Raw genomic sequence first — 15,703 nt, 5'->3', positions numbered from 1 at the left:
ATTGTTGGGGACTTTGACCAGACTGGTGAAGATACAAATCTGTAAGCCATTGGTTCACATGGGAGAACAGACTACACTTCAAGGACTTCCGCTGTGGGGAGCAGAGCAGGGCATTTGCAAATTGGAGTCTGGAGATTATTGTTTCGAAGGTGGAAGTTACTAGAGCCTATTTTCATGGTAGTGGGTATAATCCAAATAGAGGATAAAACTGAACATGCAGGACAGCAACACAGTAACTTCCGAGCCCAAGTCTCCGTGTTGGCGAGAAGGATGCGCCGTCAGTGTGGAGGTCAACCGGAAGTAGGAGCAGGGAGGTTCTGCTGCGATCCAGGGGCAGGCACAGTGCATGGGCTCGTCTGCTTGCAGATCTGGTCCTGGGAAAATGAAATGAGAAGCCTGATTATCAACTTAAAGAAGATGAAATATAAAATGGCTGTCAGGAAAGTGAGAAAATTAAAATGCTAGGGTATGCGGTAGGTTTGGGCAGTATGGAAAGCCTGCCAGAATTCCGTGATCATCAACATCACGTGATCTCTGCCCAGTTGTTTTTCTCTAGTGACGTTCAGTAGGCTGGTTGCACACAGTCTTTGGAGAGGCATATACAGCTTTGAGGATTTTGAGAAGAAAATAAAACAAAATAACAAGGGGCAAAAATGTTAAAGGTATGATTAAAGCCATAGAACCTGGACAGTGAGCCAGGTGAGAGGGATGTGAGCCTGGGTGGGCTCCACAATAGGGGGTGGGGGGAGAACAGTGAAATGTGGGGGAGTCAATGACTTGAGGTCTGGATGAGGTTAAAAGTTTTAGAAGGTGAAGACTAGAACCAGTAGGCTCTCAAATTAGAAGGTGGTGCTTAGCAAACAGGAGGTTTAAAATCCAGATTTTGGAAGTAATGTGGTTATTGACGCTGACAAAGTTGGTCCGTGTTTCTCACACTTTTTGGACTGCACAGTAAATAATATGATTTTCAAAACAACCTGCTATGCCTGTCCACATCTGATATGTACCTGAGAGAATTTTTCATGAAACAATGTTTACCTTACTCAATGTAATAAACTGGTATTTTAAAATCTATTCCATGTTACTAAAAAGAAAAATCCTGGTTATCACTCATTAAATCAAATCAAATCTCATTGACATTTATGATTACTAAAGAACCATCACTTTCCGTTTGAAAACACAGCTCTAATGACTATGGAAATGAATAACTGGGGGGGGGGGGGCGGGTAAGCTGTGGAAATTAGAACTCGGACACCTGTGAGTCTACAGGGTCAGAGAGATGTATTATCTACCTAGACTGGGAAGCCACCAAGGATGACAGGAGTAAAGGGCCAGCGGGAGACAGTGAAAAGGATGCTAATTTAGTTCATAAATGAGGCATTGCCAAGGTGATAGGTACACGACAACCAATCAGGTAGGGGACATGTTGATACATTCTGGTGCTGGTTTGTGCTTCCAAGAGGCCACTGATGTTAAGGAACTAGGGAGGACATACCAGCCCCAGGTCCTGGATGTGGGGTGGGAAAGGAAAAAAAAAAGAGCTTCCATTTTGAAGGCCTCAGGGGAAAATGTCGACTTGGAATATATTCCCTGGTTTCCCCCTGAGCAAAGTGGTGAGCAGAAAGCCGAAAGAAGGGAGAGTGGATCTGGGGAATGTGTTGGCTGCGGGATTGTTTTAGGTTTGGGCATTCTGTGGGTGCGGGGAAAGGCAGAGGGAGGTCAGAGATGGGTGGGAGATAGGGGCAAACGGAAATGAGCTGGGAGGTTTGGACTGAGATGTACATGGATCAGATTAATCTTGGCGGTAACTCGGGGAAAGGTGGGTGGTCACTTCACGTAAGCCTCCGCACTGGCTTGTTCCCTAGCTAGTCTGTAAAGGTGAGATGGTGGTGTTTCAGTTGAGGAAGACTGACCTCCTGGGAACAAGGGAATTCCAGGGGCTTCCCTTCAACCCTGAAATAGCTGATGTATCAACAGAAAAGGGTTTGGGGATGTGAGCAACGGGCGTTTCATTGAGCTCTTTGAACTCAACTATGCTTCTTTCTGCAACAGGACCTTTGTACATACCTCACCCTGTGCCTGGAAACTATCCTACTGTCTGTCTTCTCTCAGATCTCTACACAAGCCTCCCATCCTCAGGCAAACCTTCTCGGCCTCCCTGGCCTCCCTGACTCTTACAGCACCTTGCACTTCACCTTTAAATCTATTTATCCATATGTCACAGTTTTGCATCTATCTTTGGGATTGTTTGATCAAATATGACTCCTTTCCTAGACTAAGTTCCATACAAAAGGGGTAGCTAGCTAGACCTGCTTTTGTTCACTCTTGTACCTCAAGGACAGTGTATGGCATATAGTAGGTGCTCAGCAATGATAACATGAATGAATTAATGAAATCAGAGCTAGCAGATGCTGATGACTCCCTTGGCGTGGTCAAAGGGAGCTGGAGGGAATCAACAAGGGATCTGTGGGGTTTGCAAGGAGGACATCTTGCTACAGTTAGTGAGGCTCCTTCTGAAGGTCTGTAGCTCAGTCCTCATGGACATGACCTAGCCATTCTCGAGAGTGCAATACTGTGAGCCTGGTATCTAAAAGCAAAGACCTAATTAATAAAAGTTGTATTAAGTGCTACACTAATTTCTTGAGGGATGTGAGATGGAACTTTTGGGGGACAATGGAAATCTGGAGGCAACTTCAAGGGTAGCTCCTGCAAGAACTCAGTCCCGACTAGGGAAATGACAACTGTTACAGTCCTGTGTCTGAGGGAGCAGGGTGGATCCAAGAGAGAAGAGATGCTTTTGAGCTTGGTGGGATGGGGTGGAGAGGAGCAGAGGAGAAGAGGATAGAAAGAAGCATTGCAGAATTTTGAAGCAAGGAAGTAATTGGCCATATTTAAAGTAAATTCAGGAAATGGGGCACTTTAGGGTAGTGTGGCCATGCCAAAAACAGTTACTTGGGAAAAGCAGATATAGTCATATTTGAAGCAATTGACTTAACTAGCTGGGATGTGGAGTTCTCTCCCAACTGAACAGGACCTGGAGTCTAGACGTTGGAACGCCAGTGGTTTAATGGGAACTGCACTCTTCCCTTACGCTACCAAAGTCACTCAAGACAAATATCACACGGTCATCTTGGAGAGAAGTCATAACAACGTTAAAGAGTCACCTCTAAGGGAGATTTCATTCTGTTTCCATTTTAATGTTGTAGCAGTCAGGAACACCATTCCATTCCTTTCACACCCACCCCTCTTGCATTTACAGTGCATACTCTTCATTTGTCTTGTTAAGACCTGCGTGTGAGAAGTGATTTTTTTCCCTTGCTAGATCATCATTCAATGGCAGAGCAGGACACCTCTGAGCAATCACCAGTTCCATCTTTCTGGCACAAAGAAAATCAGTGACTCACCTCTTGCAACTGCATTAACTCCTTCAGGCCAAGAGGCCGCTGGCCAGAGTTGTGCAGGAAGTCATTTACTAAACGGTGCCCTTGTGGCCAGAAAGCCTGGACACACAGGAGAGAGAGCAGACACGACTTCCATTCCTCCTCTTCAGAGTGTTGGAAACAATTAGGATTAATTATGTGTTTGTGTGTGGAAGTGATGATATGAATTTCAATAGCATGTAGGAAAAGGAGATAAGCCTATTTTTTAAGGGAAATAGTTCCGGTTTAAGTCCGTTATAGCTATACAATGTCATTGTGAGATATGAGAAGGAGATAACTAAATTATTCATATTATAATTTTATTTGTATTCTATTCTTTATTCTTCCTGTAAAATGTCCCTATTTGTTATTGAAACTAGCATGTTTTGTAAGAGATTTATGTTAATTACACAGAAAGATGCCTCAGTCAGAATAGCAAATTCTATAGTGAATTTCAGGTTTTTTTTAATGTGTGATCTCTATGGTGTGGAATATTTCTTGCTAATGGTTCATGCCATCTATATATCTAGTGATCTTTGAACCCATGTTCATTATTACGGTTATAGCTGTACCCAAATGGCAACATATTATTAAAATATGAGGCACTGATTGAAGAATCCAGATATAATTATGCTTGTAGAGGAAAACAAACCTTCTAGGAGTTTTTAGGAAGACAAAATAATTTCTTTAATATGTTATACTCAAAGTAAACACAATACGACAGATGACAAATGTCAGGTTTTCAAACAAAGAAGAAAGGAGACTGATCACAGTATCAAAGGCCATCTCCAAAAAGTTCTTATTTCAAAAACTACTTTTTGTTTACTTGGAAGTTTCCTAGTATTATCTTTTATAGATTGGAAATGTTTTTATTGTTCAAATGAATAAACATAAACTCATTTTTGTTTCAGCAAATTCTGAAGGCCTACCAGTCACAGTGTCATCACTAACTTTGCGCTGTTAACTTTTAGCCCAGTAGATCAATTTCTGTGTCATGAAGGCTAGGAACCTAAAAACAAAATAATAAACACCAGTCCCATCACCAGCCGAACTAGTTCCATTATTATATTAGCCCTGACAGTTCCGGGGGGAAAACAGGTATCAAATCCTTTCATATCAAGATGCAGAAATATCATGTCTCACAATGGAGACCCAGAATTGGAGGGTTGATCTTAAGCTAAATATCTTAAAGACCAACCAAGAGTTGATCATGGGTCTATTGAACTTCTCTCTGGAAGGAGATATATTCACTATCAGTTAGGACCAGATAGACAATTTGCATTTATAGTATATTTTAATGTAATAACAGCTTAATAATATTGCCAGGTGTTTGGAAAGTGTGCTTACTTTGGATACAACTATAAGGAATAAATATTTTTTAGCACAATAACCTTTTTTCCTAACTATATTCTTTATCAAAAAATTATTTATGAAAATGAGTTTTTGGACTGCATGAAAATTTAGATGTTTGTACTGATAATTTTTTTAACACTGGTCCTTGTTTTAGGGCTCAATTCTGAGCGCTTCCTGAGAAAGGAAGACACGTGCTCACATAAAGAAGCTAGAAAGCTGGTAATGAATCAAGCATCAGGGGAAAGAAGTGGTAATGGCTAAGGTCAGGGGAAAAAAAGAACGAGCAAAGAGAATTGTACAACATTTTTTAAAAAGAAAATACAGTGGTAGATGAGATAGGAAATGAAGTGAAAACTATCTCAGAAGAGAAAGAAAAATAAGACCCGGAAAAAACATGTATATATCATAAGAAATTACCACCCTGACAACATGATTCCCATTAATCTCCTCCCAAACACCTTTCTTCACATCTGTCTGGTCATTCCTAAGCAGACAAGGCTGAGCTATCTGCTGTCAGCCCTAAGGTATCAGAACATCATCGTTTGCAGCTGAGATGCTGGAGGTAAATCCTGGAGTGGGTATGAATATGAAGAGATTATAGAAAAACTTATGCCATTTACCTCTAAGTGAGTTTCCCCTTCACAAAAACATCTTACCCAAATCAGCAAAAAATATGAAAGAAGAGCCAGAAATTAACAAATTACAGGGCTTCCACATTAAAAACAATTTAAGGGCATGATACTATGGAATGTATCATAACATAAACATCTATCGGCTGGGCGGGGTGAGCGTGGGGTGGAGTGGGTCAGTGGGCGGGAAAGGGGAGACACCTGTAACACGTTTAACAACAAAGATAAATTTTTTAAAAATCTATAGGCTGAACTGTGTTAAAATACCTTGCTCGTTGTTTACCTGGATTGCTAGCCAGTGTTTAACATATTTTTCCTTCACCTTATTGATTGTCAGGTTATGGTGCGTAGGGTTTCATCTAAATCACTATCAAATTGTAAAACGACAAAATACCAAAAATGGGAGTGAGGTGATTTTCTGCAATGAACCTGCGTCCACCTCTTTGAGAATTAGGTTAATTTTCTTCTCATGGTTTTGGGGTCTAGGTGAGCACCCCCTTATTCTCTGAGTAACGTAGTGGTAGACACTATTTCTTCCAGAGAAATTTCACTTGTGCTGGGAACTTTCAATGTTAATTCACGACACAGGAATGGGATGCGTTTAATTATTCATCTTGCCTTCTAAAATCCGTTGCAATTATTTAGTGGGTATAATATGTGCTACTAAAAAAAAATAATAATAATACGTATCACTTAGAGCAAAAGTGAAAGCGCCCTGCCCCTCTCCTGACAAACTCGATGGCCTCACAAAGGGTGGACGCGGACGAGGAGGAGGGAGCGGCGGAAGTGGGTCATTATTTGTAGCAATGCTTTTACTGTTATTCGAATGAGACAGACTAGCAGTGGCAGCAGTCATTTTGCTGAATCAAAGTCCATGTTAGTCGCATTATACACTGCCGCAAAAGGTTGTTAAGGCTGGTATTAGCATGTACCACTGAGGACACTGGAAGGACTCGATCTGTCACACTAAATCGCCTTCTTGCCCTTAACCATTGAAGTCTCCAGCTCCTCTGACATGTTCTTTCATTAATGGCCCGGCCTTGACAACTGATCCTAATTGCCTCTGAGCCGCACTTCATGTATTATTGGTGTCTGCCTGCCCTGGTTCATGTCAACAAGCCACAGCACGCACAGGGTGTGCCCAGTGCCTTTGCTGAAGCCACGCTCACATTGTCCCAGGCCTCGGAGGGGCTCGGGTCTCTCGGGGGTAAGAGAGAAAGCTAAAGGTTTTCCTGTCTCTTCTTGGTAATACTCTAATGTCAATTTGTGCTGTGTACTCGTGAAGCTTATATGAGGACTCACTAAAACATTAAGCCAATCAGGCAACATTCCGTTAGAGCACAGAGGATGTAAATGCTTAAATGTGCCCTTATGTTCGTAACTAGTAAAATGTGTGTTTATTGTAAAATTCTTTTTCAACTTTAGATAGCATGGTTTACATTATTTTTTTCCTTAACTAGGCATCACAATTTCAATTTGATGTGCAATAATGGACAAAAAGGTCTATAATGTTACATAGTTTCCAGGTAGAAGTACAAATCACACCAGAATTCCCCTAAAGTAAATTATCAAAGGTTTAAATAGTATTTTTTTTTTACTCCTAACATATATCAACAGGTTTATATTTGCCATCCTTTGCTAGAATTAGTTAAAATAATCAATGTTAGTGCATTGCATGTATTTAAAAGTATTTCTGACAATTTTAGAAGATACTCATACAAGACAAAAGAGTTTAGATGGATTTTAATTTATATAGTGCGAGGTGAGTTGTTGGCTTATAGCAAAATAGTTCACAATCTAAAACATGATATTAGAAATGCTCAAGATATTTACCTCTTTTGCGGGGGGGGGGGGGGGGCGGGTTCTCTGAGATTTAAAATTTACCTCATTCCTGTGACCGTTTTTTACAATCTTGTCTCCAAACAATATTACGAGATTCTTTCAATCTTCCCATCCTTTTTTATTTATTGAAGGCAGTTTTCTGGTGAGCCTTTTAAGCATGCAAGTTCCACCCGTGATCATAAAAAATAAATCATAGACGCTCTTCGGTGCTAGGTATCATTTAGCCTAATCTAGACAGTGACATTTGGGCCACTAACAGCATAATCATGGTTATTGCTACAAATTGCTCCATGTTTGATTTTAATGTTATAAGTAAATTATGCCACCGGATAAAATATATGTTTCTTTGGGAATTAAACATGTTTATTTCAGCAGTGTGTCCATGGACTCTCACGTAGACTTTAGCCTTCTTTCATGTAGCACTACTGCCACCTGCTGAGCCACAGAGGGATTGTCCTCAAGGTTAGCAAGGTTAGTCGTCTCCCTCAAAACTTCTCAGGTGTCCGTTTGCGGTGATCCAGCAGCAAAATGAGAGCCTTCAAGTCTAGAAACTGCCTGGTTTTCTCATATAAAGGATAAGTTTGAGGGTAACGCTTCCTTTTAAATGACTAAGAATGCGTATGGATATCCAGCAGTCAGTAAAAATACTATTTCCTTGTTTCATTTTACCACTAAATTGCCTTTTCTTTTCCAGACTTGAAAATTACCCTGACTGGTGACTTGCAGCTCCCTGGCAGGCAGCTCAGTTGACGCAGAGATCATTCTGGGCTGGAAGTCACACGGGAAGAGCGGTGGCCTGGTGGAAGTGGGGCAGTGGTGGCCACAGCTGGGACAGGGAGCAGGGGATGGCGAATGCTGTTTTCCTATCATTCAATCAGACAGTATGCCCTTCAGCAGAACAGCGGGCCCTCCTGATTCTTCAGAATTAGTGAGATTAGCATGAAGCACATAATGCAGGATGATGGAATTTGTCATAATTTGCATTGTCCTGGAAAAATGCGGGTTGATAGAGCGACGCATCTTGGAGCATGTCATGTCCTACGGGCAGGTCGCAGAGGAAGCTTGGCAGAAATAATTTTGTGATATGTGCATCAGTTGCAAATGCTTCATAAACAATTTGTCAAAATAAAATAAAATAAATAGGAATGGGTTAGGAAGGTATAGAAAGTCAGGTCATTGCAAGAAGCATCTCAAAGAATTGGCTATGCCATCCTCCGGTATGGCATTTGCGAAAATGAAAATACGTGGAATGGATGACTTCATTCTCCTTTTAGTTTTAAATTCCCAAAGCCTTACTGGTAAGCCTTTCCTTTGTCCACGGTCTGAGAGTCAAATCTTGCAAAATACACGTGTGTTTCTGCAAAGTTTATTTATGAGAGCCCCTTGGAGAAATGATCAAATACAGCTACATTAGAAAAGCTTTGCTGAGAGATTGCTTCTGACCTTGATAATGTTTCCAAACAGGAGATAGGAAAGGATAATCAGCATGTAGTTGACAAAACGAACATGACAGTGTTACTTATCTGCAGCAGCATTTCTGGAAATGGGCATGTAGAATTCAGACAGGCAAGAGGAGCACGCTTGTTTAGCGTAGCATTGCAGGAACGAAAGGCCCAATGTCAGGAAGTGTCATTGGTTTATTTATGGAGCACCTGACAGTGGGGCCATTGTCTTTGATATTTAGGAATTTCTTTACCCAAGAACATTATAACTAGTGTTTGCAGGTTATGTTATTTATCATGTCAATATCTGCTTCTACTTCACAAAGACATTTTCAGTGTCTCCTTTATTTGTCTTTATCCATTTCAAACAAAAGATTAATGCTGGCAGTTCGGTAACACTGATCTTTTATGACAGTTGAACATTTGTGGGTTGAGGGTCTAATAAGAAAAAAAATGTTTTAAGTAGTTTAAAGAAAATGAAAAAATAATCACTTGTGAGGATCAAGCTCACAATAAAAATGTTTATTCTTACTACAGTGGTAGATAGGAAGAATACTCATTTTCTCAGATGGTTGCAATTGTGAATTAGGTTTTATGAAAACTAAAATCACCTTAGGGCACAGCTCACCGTGAATAAATCTTTCAACACCAAGTATCTGGAAACATGATACACATGAAACTAATAATGCCCTGCAATTACAAGGAGATCAAGAAAAACTGTGTGAAGTTTTTAAAAAGTATTATTTATTGAGTTCCATAACATGAAAGTGACTCCAGATAATTGTTAGTTCAGACCATTTTAAATCATTTGTTGTTTGTAAAATAATAGCCCTCTATATAAACCTCATATGTTTTTAAACTTGCCCCCCTGTCTGTGTTCTTCAAAACTGATTGCTTTCAAACAAACTGTTTTACTAATCAGAGATAATAACCGCTTTATGGTGCCAATTGTCAAAAACTACGTTTTTTATAAACATTATTTTCATAATAGATCATCTCTTGACTCATAAAAAGAGCTGGGTTGTAACGTTTCAGCCCAATGTCAGCATTGTGGCGGCTAGTGGATTTTCTGTTCGATATTTGTTGCCTTGAGAGCTGGGATTGGAGACCCCATTTTTATGGTCTGTACCATATTTTCACTATTTTTCTCCATTGTCTTCTTTTTGATGACTACGACCATGCAAAAATAAATAAATAAGTAACAGGCACCTGTTGCTTCTGTGAAATTTCTTTTTTCCCAGGAAATGTGCTCACAGTGCCAGATAATTTGCCTGGGTTAGAAGCCAATTAGCATTTTCTCTTGAATGGCAAAGCCACAGTCTTCTGAAGTGATGTTCATAGCAGAAACCAACCAGCCAACACACAAAAATGTTATGAGCTTTCTTTGCAAATAACTATAGCGAATGACTAAAAACAAAACAAAACTTTTTCACATAAGTATGTATCTCACCACTCACCTTCCAAAATGTTTCATAAGAGTTGAAATTGTCTTTTTTGTACAAAGTTTTTGAAATTGAATTAACAGGGCAACGTAGTCGATGGATCCATTTTCACAGTGTCTTTTTTTTTTTTTTTTTTATCCTCACCCAAGGACATTTTTCCATTTTTTGTACAGATAGAGTGGGAGGGAGAGAGAGGAAGGGAGAGAGAGAGAGAAACATCGACGTGAAGGGACACATCGAGTGGCTGCCACCTGCACGACCAACCAGGGCCGGGGACAAACTGGAACCGAAGTACGTGCCCTTAGCGGGAACCGAACCCGGGTCTCTCCGGACCGCAGGCCGATGCTCCAACCGCTGAGCCAAACCTGCCAGGGCTTCACAGTGTCTTTAAGTTGTATTATTCTGTCGCTCTACCTAGTGACCACTACCCTAACCATCTGGCTTCATTCTTGATGTCTCATGAACTGCTCAGTTAGTCGCTTGTCACTCAGTCATTATACGCTCCTCCTGTTTACTGTCCTATGGAGGACACTCTGTGAGAGCTTATTGCCCAAAGGAACAGAGAGTGAAGTGAGCAAAGAAGGCCCCATCAGCGAATCTGATCAAGAATATTTACTGGGCAAAGCACCTCATCCAGAGTTGATGGCGTTGCCACTGTGCGAATGAGCCTTAGAAAACGAAGAGGTAGCTACAGGAATTAGCTTATCAACATCCTATCATCACATCTGGACTGGATGCAGTTGTTGGTGCTCCCCAGGAAAATCCATCGCGTTGTCAAAGTACTTGGTACTCTCTCTGTTAACAGGAAGGTATCTACTCTGGTTCTTTGTCTACCTGCACTGTGATGCAACCCAAATTACCAGTTTAATTTTAATTTGAGAATAAAGTGATTTTTTTTTTTTTTTTTTGCTCAGTGTAGGTGACTTGGAAGAAAATCATACTTGTTTTCCATTCTTTTTATTCATCTGTGTTCTTTAACAAACTTACTGCTTCAAGGATGATTAATGCTGTTTGGATGCTTTTGCCTTTTGCTCTAGCGTTAATAGCTGCCCAATGAATTCTACCATTATCGAGTTGCTTTTTTGGATTCTCTATGTTGGGCAAGTCGTCTCAAGAAAGAAAATAAGGATTAAATGATGATTGAGTCAACCAGGAATGCCATAGAGCCAACACAGCTGAAGAAAGAACGTGACGTGAACTCTACTGTAGACATTCAGGGTAGACAGGCAACTTCCTTGAATAAATGAGAATGTTAGCTAAACCACTACCCATGGACTTTAATGCAAAGTATTTATTCCTAAGTACAAAGGAAACAGATTAAGTAATTACTTAATATTTACTGAAAATTTTAATTTGAAAGTTATGATTTTAAAGAAAAATATTTGGTTACTATAAATTCTTTGAAAAGTTGTTGGTAATGCAAAATAACAAAAAAATCAAGTCCAGGAATAGAATATACCTATTTTTTAAATATAGTATTCTTTTCCCCCACCACTGTAGATGTCTCTAATACCCCTCAATGTATATAAATTTTGGAGGTTCACCCATTAAATTTTCTTTTATATCTCTCATAGTTTTGCTTCTTGTAATACAATAGTCAAGTACTTGTTTCTGGCTTAGACTTGCCACCTAAGCCCTGAAGTTCTTTTACTAGGATTATGGGGGAAAGAAGGTCTTTCTCCCCCTCATCCACCCTTACTTTTCCAAAATTACTATCCCCAAACCCCAACAAAAGTAGGGGGTCCATCGGCTGTTATAAAATAATTTATGCATACCCTGGCTGGTTTGTTTGGCTCAGTGGTTAGAGCATCAGCCCGTGGACCAATGAGTCGTGGGTTCGATTTTTGTCAAGGGCACGTACCTCGGTTGTGGTTTGATTCTGGCCCTGGTAGGGATTGTGTGGGAGGCAACTGGTTGATGTGTCTCTCTCTCTCTCTTTCTATCTCTCTCTCTCCCTCCCTTCCACTCTATCCTAAGATAAATGGGAAAATATCCTCGGATGAGGATTAAAAAAAAAAAGACAAAATAATTTATGCATTATAATTATAATTTATATTACAAAATATTTTCAAAGTTATAAAATAAATAAATAAAATGAGTTCTCTTACTTGTTTTCTCTTCATTAATTTTTAAACCATCATTTTTATTGCCCAGAAAAGTTTGTAAGTCTCTTGGTCCATGATGCAGACAAGACTCCTTGGAGAATTTCAGTGTAAGAATTTAGCCAAGTAATAGTCATATTACCTTAAAGGGGCAGAAGCATCACTTCATTTCCTTCACATACATGATCATTTTATTCCTCAGAGATGATTCAGGGGATTTCTTCTTGCATATATTACATGGGAGTTATTTTATTTGTAAATATGTGGTAAGATTATACTGTACACTTGTTACAGTGGTACGTCATCAAGCTCTCAAAGTTTCTGAAAGTGTAGGGCATTTCATGAGTAAGAAAAGATGACAAAAGATTTTTAAACAGCCACTGATCTCACTGTGGAAAGTGATCAAAATCACTCTTAAAATGGAAAACTTCCCTGTTGACAGAACTATGTCCCTAGGAGAAAGAGTGTCCCTGTGTCCTGTTGGACCCTTGAAACTGGATTAAAACAAACAGATTCTAAAACTTATGCTTGATGAAGAGCACATCATCCAAAATTACAAAGGGAGTCTGTAGAGAGCCAGAAGAATCGAAAATGGAACAGTTCTTGCCACCAGTGAATTTACATGCTTTGGCATGTGTTTTAAATTAAGATGTTACCGCCAGCTCCCTAAGGCATTTGAAGCTTGTCTAAGACTATGTGTGTGCATGCTGTCTGCCCAGTAAATACAGGAGACCATCTTTCTTGCTAGAAATGGTGCCATTGTTGTTACTTCAGGTTGAAAGTGCTTTGGTGTTGATAACGGGACTTTATAGGCTCTTTCCCTGGAGTTGGAGGGGATGGAAGGTTCCTATGAGTAATGAGTCATTTGGTAGCACCAAGAGAAGTGGGGAGACGTGATAACAGCTTGCATCTGGCCAGGCGAGGGAGCTAATGTGGTTGAGTTGAGGGCCAGGGAAAGATGACATTCCATCCAGGGCCATGTGACTATTATGAGAGAACACCCAGAATGCAAGTGAGAACAGTAAGTGAAGGTGCTTAGCTCTACTGCATAGAGGGACCATTTTTAACTGCAAGTGAGTTCAGACCTAATAAAGAAACCAACTGGGGGCCAGAGGCAAAACCATAGAAACTCAGTATATTCCTCATGCTAAGCTAAGCATGCATCGTTTAATCCTCACAGCTGTTCTTATAGATAAATATTCTTATGCCCATTTCTAGGTACGGAAGCTGAGCTCCAGAGAGGTGTAACTTGCCCCGAAGCACACGGCTAGTGACTGGTAGGACAGGGTGTGAACCTCAGTTCTATCTGACTTCAAGCTTATGTTCTAATCCTACGTCATGTATCAAGCTTGGGAAAGAAGAAACCCCATAAAAAAGTGAAAACTAAGGTCCTTAAAAACCTATGTGCAGAAACTGAATCCTGCCTTAGTCGTAACGAAAGCAAGTAAAGATCTGCAATATTAGTTTTTTATGAGAAGAGACCAGAAGAATTTGGGATTGTCCTAGAGAAGCAAGGACTAATAAGATGAGTTGAATATTATTATACTCCTTTTTCTTTCTTTAAATATATCTTTATTGTTGAAAGTATTACAGATGTCCCCCTTTCCCCCATTGACCCCTTACACCCCCCCACACACACAATGCCTTCCCTGCACTATTGTCTTGAATATTGTTATGGTGTCTAAATCGTAAAGTATCTTCATGAGAATAATGCCAATGTGGTTGTTTTATTAATTGAAGACATTGTACCAGAAAGTGAATTTAAGTAAAAGCAAGCAAACAAACAATTTGCTGCAGATGAGACTGTCTTGACCAGAGGGCCCTGAAAGTTACCATAGGCAACCTGAGATGTCCACAGTGATGTCTCCAAGCACATTCTTCTGTGTTGGCTCTGAGATGCTCTGCTCAATGCCTCTGCCTGACACAGAGTAGATAGTCAATATGTGCTTTAGGAATAAACAAATGAATGAATACTTTTCTTACCCAGCCTGGGAATTCATAAATGCCTTGCTGAAAGGGATGCCACCCGAACAGTAGGCTGATTTTTTTTGGGGAAAGAAGAATTAATATCGAGAGGTCATGACTTCGTTAAAAGCCATAGAAAAGAAAATGAGTTCCCTGCCTTCCAGCCGCCTGCTCAGGTCAGAAGGCATGTCTCCTCTCGGGCATTTTAAGTGACACTAAAAAATGTATTATTAGCACATGTTTTGTGAATTTAAAAAAAAGTATTTGGGGTCAAGGTATGTCAATGAATATTTAAGTGATAATATTTAAATCACCATTTTCGGGCAGTGTCTTCCTTGAGTCTTCAATTTCACAAGCTATTGTAGAGAATAGACCTGATTTTGTTTTAGAATGGGTTATCTTTTAAATTCGGAAAGGAAGTAGGGATGAAATTTACCCTTGAGACCTCACAAACAAGAGTTTACTTAAGGAGCAAGACTCTGGGTGCACTTTTGATCCTAACAGGATGGTTCATTCAGAATTGTAAATGAAGTAGTACTACGAGATAGACAGGCAATTATCTGTATATCTGAATATTACATTTGACAAAGCATTTATCAGCAGAAGGCCTAGAATTATCTGCCCAACAAAAACCTAGAAAAGCTGACAAGTTTGCTATAATACCTGAGAGAACTTAAACTTTTACAAATTGATTCTTTTTGCTATGAGAATTATGAATAAAATGGAGAGAATTCATAGGATTTGCATCCTCACTGAACATAACAAAGGAGAAAATATTTTTTACCTTACCTATTCAACAACGCTGTGGGTTTTGTTCAAGCATCCAGATATTTACATGTGAATGCTGTCACTTTACTCAGTGAGCCTCGTTGATCAATAGTTCTCTGTGGCTGTGCCATGTTGATACAGAATGATCCAGATGTCATATTCGTGTCGTTGCCCCGAGCCTCATGTGTGCGGCTGTGACCTGCAGAACACACAGCTCTCCCTGGGGTCTCAGTTATCAGGGCATTTTCTCTCTCTCTACCTTTTATTGTGTTTTTTTGTTTTGTTTCATTTTGTGTTTATCTTTTGTTGAAAGTATTACAGATGTTCCTCTCTTTTTTTTTATTAAAAAAAATTTTTTTTCTTTATTGATTTGAGAGAGAGAGATGGAAAAATCGATGAGAGAGGACATTAATTGGCCACTTCCTGCATGCTCCCCAATGAGGATCTGGCCCACAACCTGGGCATGTGTCCTCACGGGGAATGGAACCGGCGACCTCTTGGTGCATGGGTCAATGCTCAACCAGTGAGCCACACCGGCCGGACCCTCTCTACTTTTTAAAAGTCTAGCCATCTTTAAGTGCCAGCTTAAATGCCATCTCTCCCATGATGCTTTCATCCCAGCCTCGCGACTTGCGTCAGCTCCAACCTCCAGTGTCACTTCTTGGGAAGACTGGTGATCTGTTCAGAAGCCCGCGTTGGCTGTTTAAACAAACAGCAGGAAATGCTGGTGGTGCTGCCCGG

This window comes from Molossus molossus, unplaced genomic scaffold, assembly GCF_014108415.1.
Source record: "Molossus molossus isolate mMolMol1 unplaced genomic scaffold, mMolMol1.p scaffold_m16_p_1, whole genome shotgun sequence".
Lineage (NCBI taxonomy): Eukaryota > Metazoa > Chordata > Mammalia > Chiroptera > Molossidae > Molossus > Molossus molossus.
The sequence above is the reverse complement of the archived record's forward strand: the minus strand, read 5'-3'. Positions refer to the sequence as shown.